This window comes from Eupeodes corollae, chromosome 1 (genome assembly GCF_945859685.1).
Source record: "Eupeodes corollae chromosome 1, idEupCoro1.1, whole genome shotgun sequence".
NCBI classification, from domain to species: domain Eukaryota; kingdom Metazoa; phylum Arthropoda; class Insecta; order Diptera; family Syrphidae; genus Eupeodes; species Eupeodes corollae.
Genome location: NC_079147.1, coordinates 175,265,932 through 175,277,799, shown reverse-complemented (window position 1 = coordinate 175,277,799; position 11,868 = coordinate 175,265,932). Strand labels below are relative to the sequence as shown.

The following is an 11,868-nucleotide window of genomic DNA, read 5'->3' as shown; positions in this document are numbered from 1 at the left end:
TAATTAACTGTTAATACAATACTCTGATTTCAAATGCAACTACACGTATGCATTTTTGTAAAAAAAAAGAATTCGTAAGCTTTGGATTTGGTCAGACTTTACAACTTCATTCTATTTAGTAATTAATTATTAATGTCTATTGGAATTTTAAATTTAAATTTATTCTCATCAAGGAAATTTCTTATTTTGTACAGGTCTTGTTTATGGAATTCGCGGCGAATCGTTTTATTAGCGAGTTTGCCATTTTTCAATTATTGTTTTCGCTTTCGGCTTCTTCGTTTTGAATTCGACCAATTAACGAATTCGAAGGCGGATTTGAAATGTCATAATGTTTGTTGGCTAGTTGCTTTTTTTTGGCGGATTCACAGGCGGATTTGATGAATTCTGTCTGGTATATATAAAAATGTGAGTTAGCTTTATTTTAATTTTCTTATAATTTATCCACATTAAAATATAAAATTTGAATAAATTACCGTAGATTTCACAAATTCAATTAAAACAATTCAAAATTTGTGGAAAACTGTCAAATCACTGGAAGAAGAAGTCGAACCAAAAGTGTCAAATCACTGGAATATAGGAAGAACTATTGTCACTTCGCCGCGAATTCGTTAACAGGAAAATACAAGGCGAGTGGAATTTGAAAGGTCGAATTGAAAACGATCTGCCGTGTACCTCATAATCAGGCCCCAGGTTGTTTGAATACGTTCAATATACCTACTTAAGAAAACCTAAAACTGATGGATTGAAAAATTGCTTTAATCTTTCCAATTTATACAATTCTTATGAAGACAAATTTCGAAGTTGGATATAATATCTACACTAGATTGGAATAAAAGGCAGATGATTTCTTTTTTGAGTAAAATAATTAGACCATAAATGTATCTAGTTCTACTATTTAACACCACATAAAGCTACAATAACATAACAATACATTTCCTTGCAAAATACACATCCTTACGAGAGTATAGATTTGATTATGGTTTTAGCCTTGTTTTAGGTGGTGTGTACAAATGTGTTGGCCGGTTTGAGAAGTACTCCATACACTTTTCCAATGGATGTGTTTCCCCCGTTAGTGTCTAGTTTAACATAATTTCTAAATTCTTTGCTGTCTCGACATACTCTATTGAAGACCGATTTAGTTTAATTTGTGCTAACTGCGTCGGGCCAATAGATTTATTTGAAATAACAACACATTTAGATGGAAGGGTTCAGAAAATGGCTGAAATTTCTTGGCGAAATTTTAAATTTTATGTAATACCATTTGATGACACAATTTTGAACTTGTTCAAGTTCGTCAGCATACATTTGAATAGTTCAATCAGGAAATGTTCGAGAGAGTTCATTATATAAATGGAAAATGGAAAAGGACCGAGAATAGAGCGTTGACGAATACCCGTCGTTGTGATAGATTGCAATTTAACATAACAGCTTGCTCCCGACCTTTGAGATATGATTCTACCAGTTGAACTACAGAGTGTTAAAATTTGTACAACATTTATAATTTTCCACAAATCAACTGTGTTAAAAGGTTTTTCAAGAGTCCAAACGCAACAGGAAAGTTATATATGTATCTGCTGTCCAAAGCTAATCTTATGTCTTGGTATATGTTTATCAGAGCTGTAGTGCAACTACTATATAATATAATTCTGTGAAAATACAAATTTATTTGCTTTTGAATAATTTGTTTCAGAAACCTTTTACAGGAAAGGAACTATGAAACAGGTTTAAAATCTTTACAACCAGAACTTTTTTTAACTGGTATTATCAGGGAAAACGCTAGTTGTAAGAATTATGTTGAAAGTATCCACAACATACGGTAAAAGTATGGGCAGTATTAGTATTAAAGAAAATTTGGTGCATTTCATTTATACCCATAGTATCGCTAAAAAACATTCTATACCATCAATGCTATTAATCCTTGTGAAATATGATGCATTTGCCAGGTAAAGCAGCCACGTGAACTACGTTGTGTTTCATAATTAATAATAATGTTTGCTCTTATTATAAAGGTCATAGAAAGTAGCAAAATTTAATTTTGTGTATTGCATTTTTAAAAAGAACCTTGTATTTGGTCCACCCTTTACATCTGACAGCTTTACTTACCTACATACATACCTGTCTGGATGCTAAAGATTTGAAATATCGTTAAAAATTTTTCGCTGAAATACGACCGACTTTAAAAGCAGGGGCAGAGACAAAAACAACAAGATGATAAGGAAAATAGAACAGTGTTTACTCTGTGAAACTATTTGCTCAGCTTAATCACTTCATGATAAAATCATGTAATATTTACCCTGAAGATTATAAAATTGTCACTCGGACAAAAAGGAATATGAAACATGACATTTCATTCAATTAATGAGAAAATATCTGTACGTACATATTATGTAATTCTCTAATCATTTAATTTTTAGAATTAGTATTATAAGATAGTTGGATAAAGTTACTCGCTAAATTTAAGATTGGGCCTCTAGAAAATAGTTATCCTGAACAAAAAGGTTATTAAAGTGAGTGTTAGGTTAGGTTACATAAATATTATGTTTGTTAAACAAATTCAAAAAAGAGTGAGTCAGATATTTATGTCCATTAATTTAAAATAATGTTTTTTCTCAATGATTTGATATTGATGAAAACAAATTCTGAAATGTTTTAAGTCCTTGTTTAAAAATTATATTAATAAGCTCTTATTAATTTAATGTAAGTATAATCCTTTTCCAAGGCCAACAGCATCTTAATTTGATCAAAAGGAAGTTGTAATGGATTTAATTAATGCAACTTTAGAGTCGATTGTTCCGACAATATTAGAAGCAACAACAGCGAAGGCAGCAACAGCAAACAAAATGGGGTATTCCGGAAACTCTACAAAAGTGTCCAACAGTTCGAATCAGTTCCCTCTCAGTATAACTGAAAAATTGTTATCATTCGTGACCTCTACCACAAACTGTTTAGTCACAAATGGAAACATTTTAAATGTAGAGGAATTGAGTTCATCTCATTCTGTTTTCGATTCTAGCCTCTTTTTAGACTTTTGTTGTCGTAATGAGCAGTAACAGCATAAACGAAAAATACAATTTTTTATTAAATACTCTCTGTAATCATCATAATGGTTTGCATATTTGCCACATTAACGCACAGAGCCTTGTTAACAAATTCGATGATTTTAAAATGATATTTGAAGATAGCTTAGTTTATATTATTTGCGTGTCTGAGACCTGGTTTTACCCGTCATTGAGTAGTAGTCTTTTTTTGTTAAATGGATTTAAAAAACCTTACAGAGCTGATCGAACTCACTGTGATGGAGGGGGGGGGGGGGGGGGTCGCTATATTTGTGAAAAACTATATCCGGTCAGGTCATGTTAAGTGTTCAGATAGTACCCAGGCATGTGATTATTATTTTATTGACATACTCGACGGAGACAATAAATGCAGTGTCCGTTCTATATGCATGCCACCTAGAGTTGCAAGTGTTGGTCTAATAACACCGATAATAGAAGAAATGTGTTATCGAGTACCAAAATTAATCATTTGCGGAGATTTAAATATTAACCTCCTTAAAACCTCCTCTAATTGTTTTAAAACTTCAATGAATTCTCTGGGGCTCTCTTTTATGAATAATATTGAATCAATACATTTTAAACCTGACTGTGTACCTTCCCTTCTTGATGTTTTCCTTGTAAGCGATGTTAGTCTCGTTATATGTTGTTATATCTTGAAAACGAATCTCCGCGATATTTCGAGTATCGTGATTTTCGTAACATAAATGTCGAATCTTTATTTAGTGATTGCTCATCTATTGACTTGTACTCAATTTATGCAACATCAAACGTTGATAATCAAATTGAATGTCTTACCGTTGCAATTACTTACCTTTTTAATAAACACGTTCAAATTAAAACTCGTCAAATTAGATCGCGTAGTTGTCCCTGGCTTTCTCTTGAGATCATTAATGCTATGAAAACAAGAGACGTTTCATACCGACGACGTTGGAAACGATTTGGTTGCGTAGAAATCCTTCGGCAATTCAAAACATCTCGGAACCTTGTAACTAAATTAATAAAATCCGCTAAATACAATTTTTATAACAACAGGTTCAACTTAAATCGTTCCTCCAAGTATTTTTGGAAAGAAGTCAAGAGCAAGGGTTTAAGAGTAATTCTTCTATTTCCGATGATAATATTGATTTAGAGGAGTTGAATCGAAAGTTCTCTACCCCCCCCCAACCCAATTCCCAACTGGGCAATCTAGTGTTTCGGAAAACGATAGAGTCGATGCTTTTTCTGTTTGTTCAGTAGATGAATATCAAGTAGGTTAAGCAATATTTTCTATTAAATCCAAATCAACTGGACTTGACAACATACACCCAGACTTTTTAAAAATCCTTCTTCCTTTCATACTTCCTTACATAACCCACATTGTCAACACCTTCATAATGACGGGATTTACATCTGGATTCAGCTGCATCTCAGCCCTTTTAAAAGTTTTTTAGACTCTAATTATACAACTGTGATAACCCTACTTGACTTTTCCAAAGCATTCGATTGCGTTAACTCTAGCCTTCTCTGTGATAAACTGACGACTTATTTCCATTTTTCTGACACAACTAAAAATCTTATTTATTCGTATTTGACTAATCGCATGTAAGCCGTATCGTGTAAAGGTAAAATGTCTTCGTTTCTTCCTGCCAATATAGGTCTTCCTCAAGGATCTATCCTTGGTCCTTTACTGTTCTCTATATTTATTAATGATCTGCCATCTGTTTTATCTTACTGCCAGTTTCACATCTACGCTGATGATGTACAATTATATATTAGCTTTCCTATCGGTATGATTGAAGATGCGATAAAAAAATGAACATTGATTTATGCTCAATATTCGATTGGTCAACTAGGAATAAACTTTTACTTAATCCAGAAAAAACAAAAGCTATTCCAATAAGTTCAAATAAACCCCACCCTGAAAATTGTCCACCCCTTTACTTAAACGCCTGCCAAATCGAATATGCCTTAAATGCAAACAACATAGGGATAAATTTCAACAGTAGGCTAACGTGGGACACCCATATCGATACTGTTATCTCCAAAATATGCATTCTTCACTCCGAGGACTATCTGTTACTAGATCAATTCTGCCTACTCAAGTTAAATTAAAGCTGGTTAAATCACTTATCATCCCAATAGTAACGTATGGGTGTGAGATATTTGCAGATCCTGACTGTAACTCGCTTCGAAAGCTAAAGGTAGCATTCAATGCCATTGCTCGGTTTGTTTTCAACCTCCGAAGATACGATCACGTTTCGTCTCACGCTCGTCAACTTTTAAATTGCAACTTGGAAGATTTTTTTAAATATCGGTGTTGTTTGCTTTTCTTCAAACTAATTTTTAACAAGACTCCAAATTATTTGCTTAATAAAATTGATTTTTGCTCTTCAAATCGTTTTACCTTGTTGCGCTCCGCCAGGTTTACCTGTTTGACATCAATTTTTCGTTTTTGCTGTCACACTGTGGAATAATCTTCCCAGTCAAATGAGGTCTGGAATCGAACAAAAAACGTTTCATCAACTTTGTTATGAATATTTCTCAAATTTGAACTGAGGTAACTTTTTTTTTTTTTTTATTGATATTGATATTTAATTTTGTTTTTAATTGATTGTTATTTAATAAATTATTAATTGTTTGCTACAAATAAATATTTTATTATATCCTGTGCTATTTATAAGTCAATCAATAAATATCAAATATCAAAAAATTCTTGTCATGAAAAGTGTTTTCTAAAATAAGCCGTTTGGATACGGCTTAAAATTGCAGGTCCCCTCCATCCCTGACAACAGTACTCTCACACAGAAATGGTTGAGAGTTGTAAGTCATTAGGCCCTAGTTTTCAACGGACTTTTGCGCCATCCGATTTTGATATCAAACTATTTCATCATAATATGCAAAATATTGTTGGTAATTTAAAAATATTTAAATAATTCAACTGACACCTTTTTTAACAAAACACGAAAACCAACAATCCTTTGAAGCAAGACAAATCAACAGTCAGGATGGGATGATATCAATGTGGGCCACGTCCCAACCTCTTTTTTATTTATTTTGATTTGCAATTTTCTCAAAAACCAAAAGCCATATAGGTAACCATTTGCTTTTTGGTTTATGATTCAGCTAATTTACCACTTTTCAAACTTTCAAACTTTTTTTAAATTTGTGTATCAAAAACTTGAGTTTCAAAAAATATTGTTAGGTTAGTTTAAAGAGGTTGTCCATGATGGAATACGACACACTTATGCCAGTTTAATGGCCTCCTAAGCTCTTAGCTTAAATAAAACTAGTTTGAGTGCCTTACGAAACGTGAGTGGCTGATTATGCTAATATGATTTAGATCGTTAACGCAGAATTCTTCTAAATAATTCTTGCGTTTTGAGCGATCGCAGGGCATGTAAGAGAACGTGAAGCACTGTTTCCTACTCTTCCTCGTCCATATACAGCTTCTGCAAAAGTCATTTGAGAATAAGCCTAGCCGCATGGCGTGCTTTCCTATTAGACAGTGTCCGGTTATGACACCTATTATCGAGCTTATATGCGATCTGCTTAGAGATAGCAAGCACCTTGAATCCAGAAAAAACAAAAGCTATTCCAATATGTAAAAATAATTTTCCACCCCTTTACTTGAACGCCTGCCAAATCGAATACGTCACAAACGCAAAAAACCTAGGTATAACTTTCAACAGTAGGCTAACGTGGGACACCCATATCGATACTGTTATTTCTAAAATTTATGCTTCCCTCCGAGGACTATCTGTTACTAGATCAATTCTGCCTGCTCAAGTTAAATTAAAGCTGGTTAAATCACTTATTATCCCAATAGTAACGTATGGGTGTGAGATATTTGCAGATCCTGACTCCAACTCGCTTCGAAAGCTAAAGGTAGCATTCAATGCCATTGCTCGTTTGTTTTCAACCTCCGAAGATGCGATCACGTTTCGTCTCAGGCTCGTCAACTTTTAAATCGCAACTTGGAAGATTTTTTTAAATATCGGTGTTGTTTGCTTCTCTTCAAACTAATTTTTAACAAGACTCCAAATTATTTGTTTAATAAGCTTGATTTTTGCTCTTCAAATCGTTTTACCTTGTTGCGCTCCTCCAGGTTTACCTGTTTGACATCACGGAGGCAATTTTTCGTTTATGCTGTCAGACTGTGGAATAATCTTCCCAGTCACATGAGGTCTTGAATCGAACATAGAAGGTTTCATCAACTTTGTTTTGAATATTTCTCAAATTTGAACTGATGTAACTTTTTTGTAATTATTGTAATTTCTTCATCTTGCGACTTTAATTTTTAATTTTGTTTTTAATTGATTGTTATTGAATAAATTATTAATAGTTTGCTACAATTGCTTTCAACATAGTGTTTGCATACTTGCATTATCGTTAATAAATATTGTATTATATCCTGTCCTATTTATAAGTCAATCTTGATGTACAGCTGTTTTTTTAATCAATAAATATCAACTCAAATATCTTTGCAACATTTCGGTTGGATGGATTATTTTGTTTTTGTAACGATGTTGGTTGCTTGTGCAGTTATCGGGTTCTATTACGGTTTTATAGAAAAAAAAGGCAAACGAAAAAGCCCTGACCGTCGAAGAGGTTCTGAAGCTCTGGATTATTTGGTGGGTGGAAGACAGATGAAAGTGTTTCCGGTGTCGTTGTCTGTGGTTTCAAGGTAAGTTCTATTTTCTTAAATATTACCAACATATATCATAAGTCTGAACTCGAATCTTAGCTTTTCTTAAACTATTGTGTGATGCTACCAATAGAACCTGACTTCTTATTGTTTATATCTATTAATGGAAAAGTGAGAGTTGCCAATGTACCAATATCATTCAATAAAGTTGATACACAATTTTTTTTTTAATATATCTTATTATTTGTAGTGGAATATCTTACAATTAGAAAACATATCTGATAAACTTGTTTCGGCTAAGACAAGGGCGGATCCAGACTTTTTATAAGGGAGCGAGGGTGTCACACACTTAGCATATAAATAAGTTTTTACTCACCGCCGCTTAAAAATGTTCTGTAATTTTCTTAAAAAATTTCAAGGGCTAAAGTGACTATTATTAAAATTATAAAATTAGTTTAGAACACTGTTGTCCAGCAAGGTATGGTCTGACTATTTAATTTGGACGACTCTCTACATATGAAAGAATTCCAAGATTCCATCGGTTTTCAAAATATGTAATATTTAATAGCTTAAACACAATAATTTAAAGGATTTTTGATGCATTTCAAGCAGAAATGTAAGAAATTGTTTTAAAACGTATTTTTTTCCAAAAATAATATATATATTTTCTCGTTTCCATTTCTATTAACGCGAATAACTTTACAAAAATTAAAAACTCAGAAATGAGAGAGGATCTGATATGAAGAATTGTCGGGCTTTTTTAGGCGTTTTTTAACTCAGTTTTTGGGAGGCTATTATTACCAGTCTGCTCTGCTTACTCGTAGATGCTAGAAAATATTATGATCTTACAAGAGTCAACAAAACTTAAAAAATGTAGAGAGAAAAATGTATGGTTCTTTAATTTAAGGAAATAGGTGCATTCAAGTAAACACTTTCTTTAAAAATTTAATAATAACAAATAAAGGTAAAAACATAAGTTGGGAAGAATCTTTTGAGGGTCACTCACAAATTACACTTTTCAAAATCTCTTTTTACTTCAAATTTCAAGAGATTCAAAGTTTTTATATCGATAGATATGAAACGTGCACAATGTTTTTCAAATAGCCATACGTTTAACAAAAGTTTTACTTTTGCTGTTTTTGGGACAGTTCTATTATTTAAATTTGTGTTTAAATCTCAGTTTTAGAGCATCCAAAATCAGTTTCACTTTAAAAAGTAGATTTATTTATTTTTTTAAGATCTTAAATGTTTTTGTATTCAACAGAACATCAATTTTGAAAGAAACAAAATGCAAAACTGGGTCGCTGGATCTTGCTAATGACTTCCAAAATGTATCTGCAAAATAAGTTTTTCTCAAAAATATAAATGCCATTTTATTTCTCAAATTAGATTAACTAATTTTTGTTGGAAAATTCTTCAATTTTGTCTTACAAATATTTTTAGTATGCAGCTGTTTAGTGCTTATAAATATACATTTTACTTGGTGGTAAAACAAAATATCGGTTTTACTAGGTTATCAATACCAAAATATGTTCTTCTTGTAGAAAGAAGCCAAATTAAGAAAACATTTTTGAAAGATTTAAAAAAATGTATCGGTTAATTTACCAGACTCAATGTTTCCCACTCATTACAATATTTAGACATTCAAAACCAATGTGCATCGGTATCTCCTTTCTAATCCTATCCTCCCTTCTTAATTGCTCGCACTGTGATTTATCATGATAAGGGTATTCATATCCCCTTAAGTGCGCGTATAATATAAAAAAAAAAAAAAAAAAAAATATAAATGGATGGAAACGGACACATTTAGGCCAGTTTAATGGCCCACAGTTCGAGTCCCTGACGAAATGTGAGAGGCTGATTATGCTGATACGATTAACATCGTTTAGGTCGCTAAAGAAGAACTCTCCTAGGTTATTCTTGCGTTTTTGAGCCAGAGAAGGCCATGTGCAGAGAAGATGCAGAATTGTTTCCTTGTATTAGAAAGTTCCGGTTATGACACATATTCTCGAGCTTATATGCGAACTGCTTAGAGATAGAAATCACCTTGAACGTTTTAAATCTGGTGTTGGCCAGATGTTTTTTGTGATCTGACATGTGGTGATGTTGTTCCAACTGGTGTTTGCCTTCTTCATAGCGTCTTACATTAGCAACAGTTTACAAGTAGCGATTGGTATGCAAGTATGAGCCAAACGTGGTAGGATGGGCTGCACTGTACCATTCCTGGCAATTCATCTGCCTTACAGTTACCTGGAATATCTCTATGGCCCGGCACCCAGCAAAGGTGAAGATTAAACGGTTGTGCCATCTCCATTAGAGATGATCGACAGTTATGGACTGTTATAAAGTTTGTAGAGACAAAGTCCAGAAATTTGATAGCAGCCTGACTATCTGAGAAAATACGGATATCAGATGTTGATATCACGTCAGAAATTAGAATTTTTTTTATAGCCAAAAGTTCTGCCTGGAACACGATAGCTGATCCAGAAATATCTATAAGGTAAAGAAATCTGGAAGTTGGGGGATGGTGTAGTCTGTGTGCTTTGGAATCCATTAGCGCAATACGATTGTTTTGAATCTAAGAAATTTATTACGAAAACAGAAAAAATATTCCTTATGGGGGGATGCTTCATGACCCTACGACCCCCCTCGTGCATCTGCCATTGGGCTAAGATTCACTCAAACAGGACTCTTGCCCAATTATCTTCAGTTATATATGTATGGATATAGAGTGCTGAATCCTTCTTTCAAATATGTATGGGCAATTCCCAACGATGACGACGTGTGCTGAGAAAAAACGAAACATTTCATCCAGATTGGGTTAACAAGAAAATTAAATTTTTTTACGAAAACGTCTTTTAGGCCTTTGCAACTTGATCAATGATCATGAGGGGGCCAACACAGTGTTTTAGAAACTTTGAAGTAATTTTAAAATATGACTGCTGATTCTTTCATACTAAATATTAAAATGTTGTGGTTACAGCGTTATTAACACTCTTTTCAAACTGATTGTTTCATGAGTTTGAATAATATATGTCTGTACATTACTTACTACTCATCACATAAATGTGTGGAGTAGCGACTCAGGAATTATAATTGAGCCGATATCGAAGGGTCCATATGTGGCCATAAATAACCAAAAGTTATATTTTTGTACTGCGACTTTTTTAGATTCAAGTGAACGGACATTTTAAATATTTTCATTTTCATCTTTTTTAAAAACGCTGCTAAAAATTAATAAGAAGCATTAAAGATGTTTGCCTTTCATAAACACGCAAGATTAAAAAGTTTGAGGTAACTTAACATCATTTGTAATATACTAACATTTTTTTTGTTCAGTTTTGTTTCAGGCATATCATTGCTGGGCCCACCAACCGAGATTTATGTATATGAAACGCAATATGCATTTATCCTTGTGACGATTGGCTTCTCTGCAGTCATTTCTTGGTACATTTTCCTGCCCGTGTTTTATAATTTACAATTAACTTCTACTTATGAGGTAAGTTTTATGACTTAAAATTATTAATTAATTTTAAATGCATTAGCTTATAGTTAGCTTATCAACATTTTGTTTACCTTTCTGCCTCTAAATTTATTAATTTTCATAGTTATTTGTTATTGTCATTCTCATTAGCATTAACATTTTGTTATAAATATCAATAAATTATGCTTGTTATCCGTGAAAAAAGACGCGCAAAAATCAAAATAATTTTGAGATATTGGAAAAATTTAACATTTTGTGGATGTAAAAGGAAGTAATGTCGCTCAGAAAACACAACAGTTCATAATTTAAAGGAATTTTAGAAGTTTAATTGACAGCTCCTATTGACAAAGCTCTAATCTCTAGAACTAGTAGGTTTATTGACAAAAAATAGATCTCGGTTTAGTTCTAACTCATTTGTTCAACAAGTTTTAATAAGAACTCTGATTTTAATCTCAATTTGATACAGAACTTCGCTTTATTAGACCCTTATATCTATTAGAACTCGGCTCAGCAATGGTTTTACTTTTTCCAAAGGCCCGATTTTTAACTTCCCATAGGAAGTTATTGTAATGGGTCCGATTTGTCAAATTGAAAATGTTGACATTTCTCGACGTTTCAAGGTCCCTAGAGTCGAAATAAAAGATTTTTAGAAAGATGTCTGTGCGTGCGTGTGTACGTACGTTCGTACGTCCGTACGTCCGTAC

General features: G+C 32.9%; 1 long non-coding RNA gene across 1 annotated transcript; it reads left to right on the top strand.

Moving 5' to 3' along the window:
* Window positions 1-2,430: 2,430 nt before the first annotated feature.
* On the top strand, window positions 2,431-11,166 carry LOC129942505 (uncharacterized). The gene is made up of 3 exons (XR_008781048.1): window positions 2,431-2,507; window positions 7,578-7,719; window positions 11,020-11,166. It is a non-coding gene; the product is annotated as an uncharacterized LOC129942505 (long non-coding RNA).
* The last annotated feature ends 702 nt before the right edge of the window (window positions 11,167-11,868 follow it).